We start from the raw sequence: 15,152 nt of genomic DNA on the forward strand, positions 1-15,152 counted from the left end.
GGTTTTGATGACTGAGTTTGCGAACACCAAAATATGTGACATAAATGGCCGTATCTTTTGACCATTAACTTAGAAGCTTCACTGTTTTACACCGCCTTTGGAGCATAGCTCTCATTTGTTTCATAAATTTCCTTTTGATACGTCTGATCGTTCCTGAGAGAAAGTGTTTTGAACTGTCGGACAGACAATCAGATTGACCGACAACAAAGTGATTCTACGAGGATTCCGTTTTTGCCCTTTGACGTACGGAACCCTAAAAAATGGTGCTACTCTGCGGTAGTGTGAACTCTTATTTTCACAACACAGCATCTGACCAGCTGGGTTTTAACACGGTTTGATACGAATAACATCCGAGAGCACATCGGGGAGGAAATATGCGTTTGAGTTTAAATGCTGTATGTTTTGTTTGCAACATTCACTATACAACTACACTCCTGGAAATTGAAATAAGAACACCGTGAATTCATTGTCCCAGGAAGGGGAAACTTTATTGGCACATTCCTGGGGTCAGATACATCACATGATCACACTGACAGAACCACAGGCACATAGACACAGGCAACAGAGCATGCACAATGTCGGCACTAGTACAGTGTATATCCACCTTTCGCAGCAATGCAGGCTGCTATTCTCCCATGGAGACGATCGTAGAGATGCTGGATGTAGTCCTGTGGAACGGCTTGCCATGCCATTTCCACCTGGCGCCTCAGTTGGACCAGCGTTCGTGCTGGACGTGCAGACCGCGTGAGACGACGCTTCATCCAGTCCCAAACATGCTCAATGGGGGACAGATCCGGAGATCTTGCTGGCCAGGGTAGTTGACTTACACCTTCTAGAGCACGTTGGGTGGCACGGGATACATGCGGACGTGCATTGTCCTGTTGGAACAGCAAGTTCCCTTGCCGGTCTAGGAATGGTAGAACGATGGGTTCGATGACGGTTTGGATGTACCGTGCACTATTCAGTGTCCCCTCGACGATCACCAGTGGTGTACGGCCAGTGTAGGAGATCGCTCCCCACACCATGATGCCGGGTGTTGGCCCTGTGTGCCTCGGTCGTATGCAGTCCTGATTGTGGCGCTCACCTGCACGGCGCCAAACACGCATACGACAATCATTGGCACCAAGGCAGAAGCGACTCTCATCGCTGAAGACGACACGTCTCCATTCGTCCTTCCATTCACGCCTGTCGCGACACCACTGGAGGCGGGCTGCACGATGTTGGGGCGTGAGCGGAAGACGGCCTAACGGTGTGCGGGACCGTAGCCCAGCTTCATGGAGACGGTTGCGAATGGTCCTCGCCGATACCCCAGGAGCAACAGTGTCCCTAATTTGCTGGGAAGTGGCGGTGCGGTCCCCTACGGCACTGCGTAGGATCCTACGGTCTTGGCGTGCATCCGTGCGACGCTGCGGTCCGGTCCCTGGTCGACGGGCACGTGCACCTTCCGCCGACCACTGGCGACAACATCGATGTACTGTGGAGACCTCACGCCCCACGTGTTGAGCAATTCGGCGGTACGTCCACCCGGCCTCCCGCATGCCCACTATACGCCCTCGCTCAAAGTCCGTCAACTGCACATACGGTTCACGTCCACGCTGTCGCGGCATGCTACCAGTGTTAAAGACTGCGATGGATCTCCGTATGCCACGGCAAACTGGCTGACACTGACGGCGGCGGTGCACAAATGCTGCGCAGCTAGCGCCATTCGACGGCCAACACCGCGGGTCCTGGTGTGTCCGCTGTGCCGTGCGTGTGATCATTGCTTGTACAGCCCTCTCGCAGTGTCCGGAGCAAGTATGGTGGGTCTGACGCACCGGTGTCAATGTGTTCTTTTTTCCATTTCCAGGAGTGTATTTCACGCATTCCTTTGAATGGGGGTACATAATTGCTCATATCACTTTTGGACATGAAATGTTCTCAGACAGTGATTGCTACAGCGCAGGGAAAGGTCTTGTTGGCCTTGGTTCATCTAGTGGGCCACTGAACCGTCCACTGCACATGTAATGCTCGCCCTGAATCGTCACTGATTATAATTAAACATTAATCACAAACAGAAATTATGGAAAATGTTGATTGCACAATTCTTTACTGTGTATTACGTGTTTCGAACAACCATCGTCAGACATAAGATAGCGGATAATGTATAGAAATTATGAAATTTAAGTAACATATACTAGTAAAATGCTTGATCATGACAGTGTATGCTCAATTATTATGATTAATAAACTGAGCACGTGAACAGTGTATAGTAACACAATTCTTATTTCATAAATCTGCATATATTAGTAAATTTTTCAGTTCAGTGAATGAAAGTGTCAAACAGGCTTTAGTGCATTAAACTTAAAACAAGTAAACTACACCAACAGATGGCATAGGCATTAAACAAAGACATTTAACATCGACTATTAATTATACTTAGATTACTTGCTCTGCAAAACGACGTAGGAACGTGTATGAAAGAAGATATTTGTGCCGATTTGTTGAATAGTGGTAAAATGATAGTAAAATGTACATGGAAATATAACAGGAACACAGTAGCTGAAAACTATTTAATTGCATGAGATTCATATACATTGGATGTCAGTTATCACGTCTTGCTATATCAGTACATAAAAAATACATGAAGATTAGATTAGGTTAGATTAAATTCAGTTTTCGTTCAATAGACCCAAAAAGTGAGATGATTTTCGTGGGTGTGAAACAAGTCAGAAAGTATAACATAAAAACAAAAAACATTTGAATATAATACTTACTACCCTGATCATTTGTCAGGAAATTGTCGAAATATGTGAATACAATGCGGTAAAATTGAACAACTAATATTCACAGAATTAACACACTGTCAGAATGAAACATTGTGTTGCACTATTAATAAATTTATCATACACAAAATACATAATCTTAACTGTTGTGACCAAGTGCTGTCAAAAATGAAATCTAACAGACATTTTCACTTAAGCTCTCTTAACAGTCTCTATTAAGACATTCTTCTACAGAGAAGAAGGAGTTGCCTGCCAAAAAGTCTTTCAAACTCTGTTTAAACTGTGCTTTATCTGAAACCAAATTTTTAATGATTGCTGGCAATTTATTGAAAATGTGTGTTCCTGAATATTGGACCCCTTTTCGGACCAAGGTAAGTGATTTTAGGACTTTATGTAGTTTGTTCTTATTCCTAGTATTGATACTATGTATTAAGCTATTGATTGTAAATAGAGATGTATTATTTGCAACAAATTTCATCAAGGAATAAATATACTGAGAAGCAGTGGTTAGAATACAAAGTTCCTTGAACAGATTTCTACCTGATGTTCCTGAATTTACACCACAAATGATTCTTATGGCACGCTTTTGCACCCTAAAAACTTTTGCTCTGTTGATGAGTTGCCCCAGAATATGACCCCATATGACAATAGAATCAAAGTAAGCAAAATGTGCAAGTTTTTTGTATTTATATCTCCTACAACTGACACCTTTCTCACTGCAAACACAACCTTGTTTAGGCACTTAAGCAATTCTATGGTATGCCCTTCCCAACTGAATTTATTAACAAGTTCTAATCCTAAAACTTTAATGCAGTCAACCTCTTCAATCTTCATGTCTTCATATGTTATACACATGCTGGAAGGAAATCTCTTACAGGTTATGAACTGTATATAGTGGGTCTTCTCAAAGTTTAATGACAGTGAATTACCTTTAAACCAGTTATGAATGTCAGTGGAAATTTGATTAGCAGTAATTCTAAATCTGTATTTGACTTGCTACTTATTGCAATGTTTGCATCTTCAGCAAACAAAAGAAGCTTAGCATCTGGCGATGTAACAGATGAGAGGTCATTAATTTACACAAGAGAAGACGAACACCACATGAAATTAATTTCCAGTCAGATGAAAACTGACTGCTTACTGCACATATATTTCATAATGACACCCTTTGTTTCCTGTTAGATAGATAAGACTCAAACCATTTCGCAGCATTGCCGGCGACACCATAATATTCCAATTTTCTTAAGAGAATGCTGTGGTTCACACAGTCAGAGGCTTTTGACAGGTCACAGAAAATGGCAGTAGCCTCTAATTTGTTATCTAATGAATTAATTACATTCTCACTGTAAGTGTAAATAGCTTTCTCTAGATCAGAACCCTTAAGAAATCCAAAGTGTGACTTGGATAATATATGATTTGTCATCAGATGCTTAAGGAGACACTTGAACACAACTTTGTAAATATTTTTAAGAAAGCTGGGATGAGTGAAATTGGTCGATAGTTTGATGGTATCTCTTTATCCCCTTCTTGTGAAGAGACTTAAATTCCGCATATTTTAGCCACTCTGGAAGTGTTCCACTGATAAGAGATTGATCACACAAATAATTTAAGACAGAACTCAACTCACATGAGCATTCTTTGATTAACTTCGTTGATATGTTATCATACCCATGGGAATACTTAGATAATAAGGATTTATGATGGATGCTACTTCTTTGGGAGACTTGAGTGTCATTTCCATCTAACTGAAGTTATTTTGGAAGACAGGTCTCACGTACTCCATTGGACTGTTTACTGAACTTGGTAACCCTAAGTTGTCAGTAACAGAAATGAAGTACTTGTTTAAGAGGTTTACAACACTACATGCACTTGTTACCAAAGTCTCATTTATTTTTAGAGCTATCTATTTCTCTTCCTTTTTGGCCCCACCTGTCTCTGTCTTCACTACATGACATACTGTTTTTATTTCGTTGCCTGATGTAATTATCTTTTTCTCGTAACGAAGCTGCTTCGACTTACGAATTACTTACTTCAATATTTTGCTGTATTCTTTGTAATGCATTACAATTCTATCATCAAAGCTGTTCCTAGACATTAGATACAGAATCCTTTTTGTCCCACATGATATCTTTATTCCTTGTGTAATACACAGTTTATTTTTTGACTTCTGTGTGATTTGAGTTATCTTTAGGGAAAAACAATTTTCAAAAGTGGAAATAACTTTATTAATGAATGCGTTGTATTTTCCATTTGACTCATAAGTAATGTAAACATCTATACAGGTCCTGCCTTTGAGCAATTTCCTGACTTTCACAATTTTTGACTTATTTATTACTCTTCTGTACTCAGATTTAATAGATTTGTTTATCCTGACAAATTTCAATGTTTAACAGAAGATGCTGCATGTCATGATTAGATAGCCCATTTACTATTGGTTTTATGATACTCCTTTTTTCCCTAGATTTGTCTACAAAGATATTTACAATGGCAGTTTCAGAGTAATTACATATCCTAGTAGCAAAGTTCACAGTAGGAACTAAATTGAATGATAGTGCTACTGACTGCAATAATTGTTCACTGACAGAGCTTTTCAATAAATCCACATTAAAATCAACAGCAACCACTATTTCCTTGTTTTTTACCATGAGATGGGACAGCAGAACTTCCAGATTTTTTATGAAGAGGTTAAAATTTCCTGAAGGTGATCTGTATATACCTAATATTGTAAAGGACTTATTATGAAATACTACTTCTGTTGCACAAGCTTCTAAGTGCTGCTCTAAGAAAAATTTATTAATGTCAGTATTCATGAAATCAAAAAAGTGTCTGACAAATGTGGCAACTCCTCCTTTCTTCATATTTTCTCTACAGACGTAAGAAGATAACCTGAATCCTGTAACTTTTAACATATCTATACCAGTGGTTACATGATGTTCAGAAAGGCAGATTATATCAACTGGTTCGCTCAACTCTAATTCTTCAACACAAATAAGTAACTCATTAAGCTTATCCCTTAGTCCTAGGATACTCTGGTGCAATAACGATAACTGATTTTGTGCACTGGCTGAATTACAACTGAATGAACCCAATTTTCCTGCCAGTTATTGAGTATCTCTAGTTTCAATCAGAGGCTGTGTGCATGAATTGTTTACATTAAAATTTGCTTTATGGCTGCCTGTTTTATCAATGTGAATGTAATTTTCAGCCTGTCTCTGAACATCTTTTGTTTCTGCCCTCCCTACTCTAAAAAAACTGCTGATCTGTCAATTGTAACCACTGGTACTTTACCACTTGTGACAGTGACCCCCGCCCCCCCCCCCCCTTAAGTTATTTAGACAGTTTTCCCTTCCCTTTCTTGTTTAGGTGTAGGCCATGCCTAGTACAGTCCCACCTGCTGATAGAGCCAACAGAAAACACACTGAAACAAAACCCCATATCTGATCCAAGCAGCTGTTCCACCTGTAAATACACTCTCCAGACAGAATAGTTTATATGGTTTAAATGAGGCCAGTCGTGGCACCTCAGAACAGACACAAGCCCAGCACCAGTATGTCTCGTTGGTGAAGATAGAAGCAGAAGTTAGAAAACATATGGGATAAAATTTGAGAATAATAAGAGAGAAATGTGTATTGGGCTCCGTTCGTCAACAGCATCACTCTTTCTTCATTTTTATTTTTTATTATCAACACTTGGAAAGAAATTTAAAATACAAATATAACATGTCACGAATGATATGCACATTTGATTCTATGTATTCCTGGACAGTGGTAAATAAATGTAAAATGTTACATTACATATATTTTTAAAACGTGAATAGGTTGGTACGGACAGTAGTTACTACTGTAGTTAAAATACAGTAGTTAAAATAACTAACCCATTCGTTTTCAGCACCGTCAGAACCAGAATTTTGTTGCGACCACATTTTGCAATACTTTTTCAAGTAAATTTACTGGTTAGGACTTACGTATCTAACGAGCGCATGCTGCTCATTTCAACCCACCGGTATGAACTTAACCCACCGAGCGAGGTGGCGCAGTGGTTAGGATACTGGGCTCGCATTCGGAAGAATTACGATTCAAACCCGCATCCGGCCATCCTGATTTAGGTTTACGATTTTACAATTATTTCCCTAAATCGATTCAGGTAAATGCCGGGGATCCCTTTGAAGGGGCACGGCCGATTTCCTTCCTCATCCTTCCCTAAACCGAGCTTGTGCTCGGTCTCTAGCGATCTCGTTGTCAACGGGGCGTTAAACACTAATCTCCTACTCCTCCTGAAATTAATCTTGGGTGCTTTCTCAACCTTATATTACACTTAACTTACATTTATTCAGTTTCTTTAATTTTTTGCAAATTATTGAAGATTTTTTCTCAGTGACACGTGCCTTACCCATTGCGTATTCCGCAGCCAGGTGGTCACAGATGTTCATGCATTTGTTTTAGCTTAAGTGAGTTGTATACAATATTTCAGTATTCTTGGGTGTGAAATTGTTTGGCCTTATTTTATTTGGATTGTTTGGTCACTAACTCCACGCTCCCATGAGAGCACAGTTGCACAGAGAAAGGGCAATATGCTTCCTACGTTAGTTAACGATTGGATTTGTGTGTGATGCGTGTGCAGTTTTGCTATTAATCCAAGAATGACCCAGCCTGGTGATTACCTAACTGTGCTATTGATTTAAGTCACCCACATGAGGTTGGCTGCACAGTCAATGAGCACTCATCGTTCTTGAAGAATTTCGCGTCTGGATAAGTGTGTGTTCGTGTGAAGATCTTACGTGTTCTTTATGTCGTATATTTTTGTCTACTCCATCCTCATGTATCGTCAAAATATCTAGTAGTTACATCCTCACGGTCCCCACCAAATCTGTTCAGACCCCACTAGGCATGAAGTGTGCATAGTTATTAGAAACAGTAGCTTTTAACCAGTGTCTGAGTAAGCTCAGTATGAGATTTACGTACGAGAAACACATTAAACCCAGTACCAACATGTTTTCTTTCCAATCCCGTGAGTGGTAGCCTGAATCATGAGACCGCCTAGGTGTAGATGTTGACCGCTTTCAGCACATAAAGTAAGTTGTAAATGTTCCGTTCGTCTTTGAACTTTGGAGAAAATACCGTAATAAATTGCATTTTTATCGAGATTTGTCATCAGTAATTTCATTCACCTGCACCCACCTGATAGTGCAGTCCTGTACATATTTATCCCCTGAAGTAACATTGATTGAGTCAGTAATTAAAATTCCATGCGGATATTTATCGTGTCTGGCTGTACTGCAAACCCTCTCATTTAGTTGTCTCCTTTGGTTGCTTGTTTTCTCCCTTTGCGTTATCCGTTGTGATATGCTGTTTAATTAAAGGTTAAAGTAACTAATTAATTAAACAAATATTCAGGCCAGCTCCCTATTAATTATCAGCGAGCACTGGATCAAACAAGATAACGAGGCCGCTAGCATTTAGTGAAGCTCTAATGCAGATCTTCAGGAAACGACTAGTGAGAATATTCGACAAACTGTAGGCTTTCATCTGTCGAATCCAGTTCAACATAAAATAAACTAAAGAGAGATAATCTTTCGAAATATAGCTAAAACATGGTAAATGCGAAGAAACCTTGGCCCACAGAAGAAAATTTTCGATTGACCGACGAAAAGACGCAATAAAAAGTGTTTAGGTACATAAAATACTTAAGCATGAAATAAATAGGAAGTGGAGAGGAGCCTAGGCCATAGGCTTGACAAAAAGAAATATAAAAAGAAATGATCTCCGGAAGACTGATTCAGTGTATAGAAAAGTCGAAATAATCTTCATATTATTGACATCATGTCTTAGGAATCGTCATCCCTTTCGTTATAATAAGTAAACAAACGCCATCTGAACTACAACGTTTCAGTGCCGACGTTGCTGCGACAGACCTGAAGTGCAGATTCAAATAGGCAGTCGATAGTAAACAATTGTGATCGAGACTTTTTGGAGCTACCTTCTGTGGAATTAAAAGCAAATGCGTCCACAAGAGGAAGCCCACAAGAGGAAGCCCACTGCTAAACGAAGAGGAGAGAGGGAATAGTCAGAAAGAGTATACTGAAGGTCTCTACAGGTGGTCGGGGACTGTCCAATGACAGTGAAAGAAATGAGAGTCGACGAGAAGGCAAAAGGCTTCCAGTATTAGAGTTTAATGCAGTTCTGGTAGACTTGCGATCAAATAGAGAGGAAGAAACACGAGAGAGATAACATTCATTCAGAGTTTCTGAACTCACTCGGGAGAGCGATAACCATACGATTATTCACGTATTTATAGATCCATCATACAGATGTGGATGCGGTGTTGTGGCTGATCAATAACTCTTAGAAAAAAAAAGTTTCGCCGTAATTCTTCCAAATTATTTTATGCTGCGTTATCGTTTATTTAAAATTATTTTCAGTTAAGAACGTTTTCTTGTCTTTTGTGGATTTTCCTCGTAACTGCTACTACAAGTTTATAGTACGGCACTTGCTCTTCGTACATCAGTGTTTAGATGTTCCATTCACTTTTCACGTTGATATGTGGTTTCTACCTTCTGCTTTATTTGACTTCCTGTCTATTTTCATACATGCTGCTTTTCTACTATTGCTGCATCCAATGTGGTTCTCTAATCGATCTAGTACGTTATGCGTATTACGCAGATGCACTACGGGCTTCAAGTTTTTCAAATTTTATGTTATTTGTGCTACATTGTTTATATTTTAATGTTCAGGTTTATCTTATAAGACGGATAACTTATTATGACTATGCTTATAAGGCACCTTTTCTTCAGTATATTTCTTCGTTTACCGTATCTTGCGATAGTTACGATGACGTATTTTGTCTTGGAGCTCTTTCTTAAACTGGAATTGAACATTAATTCGGGAAGTTTTGTACATCGCTTTCTATTTTGTGATCTCTCATGACGTTCCTGGCTTATTAAATAACGTCATCACATTGATCTTGGCTAGCAGTTTCTCCCTAATACCTTTTATTTTTGGTTAGTATATTTGTTGTTCTTTTAATAAGGGTCCTTTTCTAGTATGTGCCATGTTTTGTTTGCTTTAGAGGAGTTCAAGGACGCCCCTCCCCCTTACCCCACCTTTCCTTTTCTATTTCTTTTCCGACGTCTCCATTGTGTTAACTGCTCACTTGGTGACTTAGGTTCCTTCATAGCTACATTTCCCTCATAATTCAGTAAGTTTCATATAACGACACCTAACGTAACAGTTATCGTTTGATTATGTATACACTTACCATTTTTTTGTCTATACTGTTTCTGTTTCGACATAATGTTTGAAGTTCCGTTTTTCGATCCCTAATACGTGCTAGTATTGTCATATATCGGATTATTCATTAAAAAAGGACACAACACGTACCTATTCAACTTGTTCTGACATATTAAACCATCTAGACTTTTTAGGCGTTACTCTTCACTTCGTCATTGTGCACTCTCTTTCCCACATTAATTGATGACTATTGGGTTCTTTGTGGGGTATGACATATTCTTTTATAATAGAGCTATATTTTGAGATATTTTCTTGAACTGCGGCATATTATATGAAAGTCACAAAGCTCGTACCACACTACATTTCAAGACGGAGCACTTTGTATATTATATAAAGTTAGTGCGTTTCATTCACTTTTAGGAATATGAACTGTTTTCATATGTATAGATTTCCATTTATCTTCCCACTGATCAACAGATTCATAATTTTATGACTAAAAAGACTGCATTCTTTTGTATCTATACGTTTTTGTTACTTTACATGTCTAATTTCGTGATGAATATTGTTATGAGACTGAGTGTAGTAAGATATTTAGCTTTTTCTAGAATCTATTTCACACTTGCCATTTCATACGGTTGCTTTTGTCTATTACCTCCCTCATTTTAATGACAATTCTCTTATACTGCTTTATTAATGACATCCAGTACATGATTGTATGGTTATTGCACATACAACTTAATATATTTGTTCAAGTGTATGTTGTACATACTTTAACAACTTGTTATCGACTTTACTTTCTCGCTATAATTTCTTCAACAGTTGTATACCGGACTTACACTATAAAGTATATATGTCGATTAGCGATGTACAGGGATCTGAAGATGACTTTAATGAAGCGTTGAAACTGACTGCTTAAATAATACTTTTTAGTAAGAATTACGGGTGTTCGTATCGTTTATCTACAAGATAATTCAAGTCAGCGTGGAGAATCAATGAAACTGGAGACATAGCTTCGGACATACTGCAGAATATCATCCACATAACCCCGAAGACAGCAAGAACAGGAAAGTGCGAGTAATGTCACACAATCAGATTCACTGTTGTTGCATCCAAGTTGCTCATAAGAATAAAATACGATTTAGGGAAGTTTACGGCACCAGAGACGCGGTTCTGACGCTACGCTTGATACTGGAAGCAACAGTTAAGAAAATCAGTCCCTAGGATCTGTAGACCTAAAAGAAGCGTTCGATAATGTAAAATGGTACAAGATTTTAGAAATTCTGAGAAAAATAGGGGCAAGCTATAGGGAAAGAAGGGGAACATTCACTGAAGTGACAAAAGTTATGTGAGGCCTTCTATTATCGTGGTGAACCTCCCTTTACCCGACATAGCGCAGCCACTTGGTGTGGTATGGACTCAACATATGGTTGAAAGCTCCTGCAGAAATACTGAACCATGCTGCCTATATAGTCATCCATAATTACGACAGTGTTGCCGGTGCAGGATTTTGTGCACGAAATTACCTTTCTGGATCGCCAAATCATTCGCTAGAACTGTCCACAATCTTCTTCCAACCAATCGCGAACACTTGAAACCCATGAATGGCTCCAAATGGTCTGTAAGTAGCTGAACATAACCATTACCTGTCAATGATCGGTTCACTTTGATCAGAGGAACCAGTCAATTCCACGTAAACACAGCCCACACCATTGTGGAACCCCTGGTAGCTTTCACAGTTCTTCGTTGACATTTGGCTCCATGGATTCGTAGCATCTGCTCCACACTCGAGCCCTACCCTACTATCAGCCTTTAGTAACTGAAATCGAGACTAATCCGATCAGGCCACGCTTTTCCAGCCGTGTAGTGTCCAACCGATATGGACACGAGTCCAGGAGAGGCGCTGCAGGGAACGCCGTGCTGTTATACGCAGTCGTGTCGGTCTTCTGCTGCCATTCCCCATTAACCCCCGGTTTCTAGGCACTGTCCCAACGAATAAATTCCTCGTACGTACATCGTTTATTTCTGGGATTATTTTAAGCAGTGTTGCTTGTCTGGTAGCGTTGACAGCTGTAGGCAAACCACGCTTTTATGAATCACCGGCCGCTGCGGCCGAGCGGTTCTAGGATCTTCAGTCTGGAACCACGCGACCGCTACGGTCGCAGGTTTGAATCCTGCGTCGGGCATGGATGTGTGTGATGTCCTTAGGTTAGGTAGGTTTAAGTAGTTCTAGGGGACTGCTGACCACAGTTGTTAAGTCCCATAACGTTCAGAGCCATTTGAACCATTTTTTTATCAGTCATTAAAAGAAATCCGTCGGTCACTGGGTTGTCCTTGGTGAGAGGTAATGCCTGAAATTTTGTGCTCTTGACACTGTGGCTCTCGGAATATCAAATTCCCTAAGGGTTTCCCGAATGGAATGTTCAGTCTGTCTAGCTCCAACTACCATTCCACGTTCGAAATCTGTTAATTCCCAGTGTGCGGCCATAATAACGTCGGAAACCTTTCTACGTGAATCATCTGAGCGCAAATGACAGCTCTCTCTCGAAGGTTTGTTTTGAATAGGTTGCCCCTATTGGTCCTACCCGAAGATATTATTACCTCCCGTATCTGATCAGTTGTGGTAAGTAGTAGGGGATTCTAGGGATACTGGTTTTCTTCAGAGGTGCCTTAAAAAATAAGATCTCTGCCAATGCATTCCCTATTTATACCTTGAGTACGCGATGCTACCGCCATCTGTATACAGGGTGTTACAAAAAGGTACAGCCAAACTTTCAGGAAACATTCCTCACACACAAATAAAGAAAAGATGTTATGTGGACATGTGTCCGGAAACGCTTAATTTCCATGTTAGAGCTCATTTTAGTTTCGTCATTATGTACTGTACTTCCTCGATTCACCGCCAGTTGGCCCAATTGGAGGAAGGTAATGTTGACTTCGGTGCTTCTTGTGTTGACGTGCGACTCATTGCTCTAAAGTACTAGTATCAAGCACATCAGTACGTAGCACCAACAGGTTAGTGTTCATCACGAACGTGGTTTTGCAGTCAGTGCAATGTTTACAAATGCGGAGTTGGCAGATGCCCATTTGGTGTATGCATTAGCACGGGGCAATAGCCGTGGCGCGGTACGTTTGTATCGAGACAGATTTCCAGAACGAAGGTGTCCCGACAGGAGACGTTCGAAGCAATTGATCGGCGTCTTAGGGAGCACGGAACATTCCAGCCTATGACTCGCGACTGGGGAAGACCTAGAACGACGAGGACACCTGCAATGGACGAGGCAATTCTTCGTGCAGTTGACGATAACCCTAATGTCAGCGTCAGAGAAGTTGCTGCTGTACAAGGTAACGTTGACCACGTCACTGTATGGAGAGTGCTACGGGAGAACCAGTTGTTTCCCTACCATGTACAGCGTGTGCAGGCACTATCAGCATCTGATTGGCCTCCACGGATACACTTCTGCGAATGGTTCATCCAACAATGTGTCAATCCTCATTTCAGTGAAAATGTTCTCTTTACGAATGAGGCTTCATTCCAACGTGATCAAATTGTAAACTTTCACAATCAACATGTATGGGCTGACGAGAATCCGCACGCAATTATGCAATCACGTCATCAACACAATTTTCTGTGAACGTTTGGGCAGGCATTGTTGGTGATGTCTTGATTGGGCCCCATGTTCTTCCACCTACGCTCAATGGAGCACGTTATCATGATTTCATACGGGATACTCAACCTGTGCTGCTAGAGCATGTGCCTTTACAAGTAAGACACAACATGTGGTTCATGCACAATGGAGCTCCTACACATTTCAGTCGAAGTGTTCGTACGCTTCTCAACAACAGATTCGGTGACCGATGGATTGGTAGAGGCGGACCAATTCCATGGCCTCCACGCTCTCCTGACCTCAACCCTCTACACTTTCATTTATGGGGGCATTTGAAAGCTCTTGTCTACGCAACCCCGGTACCAAATGTAGAGACTCTTCGTGCTCGTATTGTGGACGGCTGTGATACAATACGCCATTCTCCAGGGCTGCACCAGCGCATTACGGATTCCATGCGACGGAGGGTGGATGCATGTATCCTCGCTAACGGAGGACATTTTGAACATTTCCTGTAACAAAGTGTTTAAAGTCACGCTGGTACGTTCTGTTGCTGTGTGTTTCCATTCCATGATTAATGTGATTTGAAGAGAAGTAATAAAATGAGCTCTAACATGGAAAGTAAGCGTTTCTGGACACATGTCCACATAACATATTTTCTTTCTTTGTGTGTGAGGAATGTTTCCTGAAAATTTGGCCGTACCTTTTTGTAACACCATGTATGTGCGTATCGCTATTCCATGACTTTTGTCACCTCAGTGTACAGTATGTAGAAAAAAACAAGGGGGAACAATAACATTGGAAGAGCGAGAACGTAGAGCTCGGATTAAGGAGATTCTAGGATAGGGATGCATTTTTTCGCCTCTACTGTTCAATGCAAACATTGAAGAAATAATGATAGAAAAACCAAAGTGTTCAATAGTCGGATAAAAATTCTGGGTGAACGGATACCCTGATAAGATTTGCTGATATTTCTAGCCTTAGTGAAAGTGAAAAAGTACAACGAGATCAATTTAATGATTACAGACTATGGATTGAGAGGAATCTAAGAAACGGAAAGTAGCAAGAACTACACTCCTGGAAATTGAAATAAGAACACCGTGAATTCATTGTCCCAGGAAGGGGAAACTTTATTGACACATTCCTGGGGTCAGATACATCACATGATCACACTGACAGAACCACAGGCACATAGACACAGGCAACAGAGCATGCACAATGTCGGCACTAGTACAGTGTATATCCACCTTTCGCAGCAATGCAGGCTGCTATTCTCCCATGGAGACGATCGTAGAGATGCTGGATGTAGTCCTGTGGAACGGCTTGCTATGCCATTTCCACCTGGCGCCTCAGTTGGACCAGCGTTCGTGCTGGACGTGCAGACCGCGTGAGACGACGCTTCATCCAGTCCCAAACATGCTCAATGGGGGACAGATCCGGAGATCTTGCTGGCCAGGGTAGTTGACTTACACCTTCTAGAGCACGTTGGGTGGCACGGGATACATGCGGACGTGCATTGTCCTGTTGGAACAGCAAGTTCCCTTGCCGGTCTACGAATGGTA

Source organism: Schistocerca nitens, chromosome 7 (assembly GCF_023898315.1).
Source record: "Schistocerca nitens isolate TAMUIC-IGC-003100 chromosome 7, iqSchNite1.1, whole genome shotgun sequence".
NCBI lineage: Eukaryota > Metazoa > Arthropoda > Insecta > Orthoptera > Acrididae > Schistocerca > Schistocerca nitens.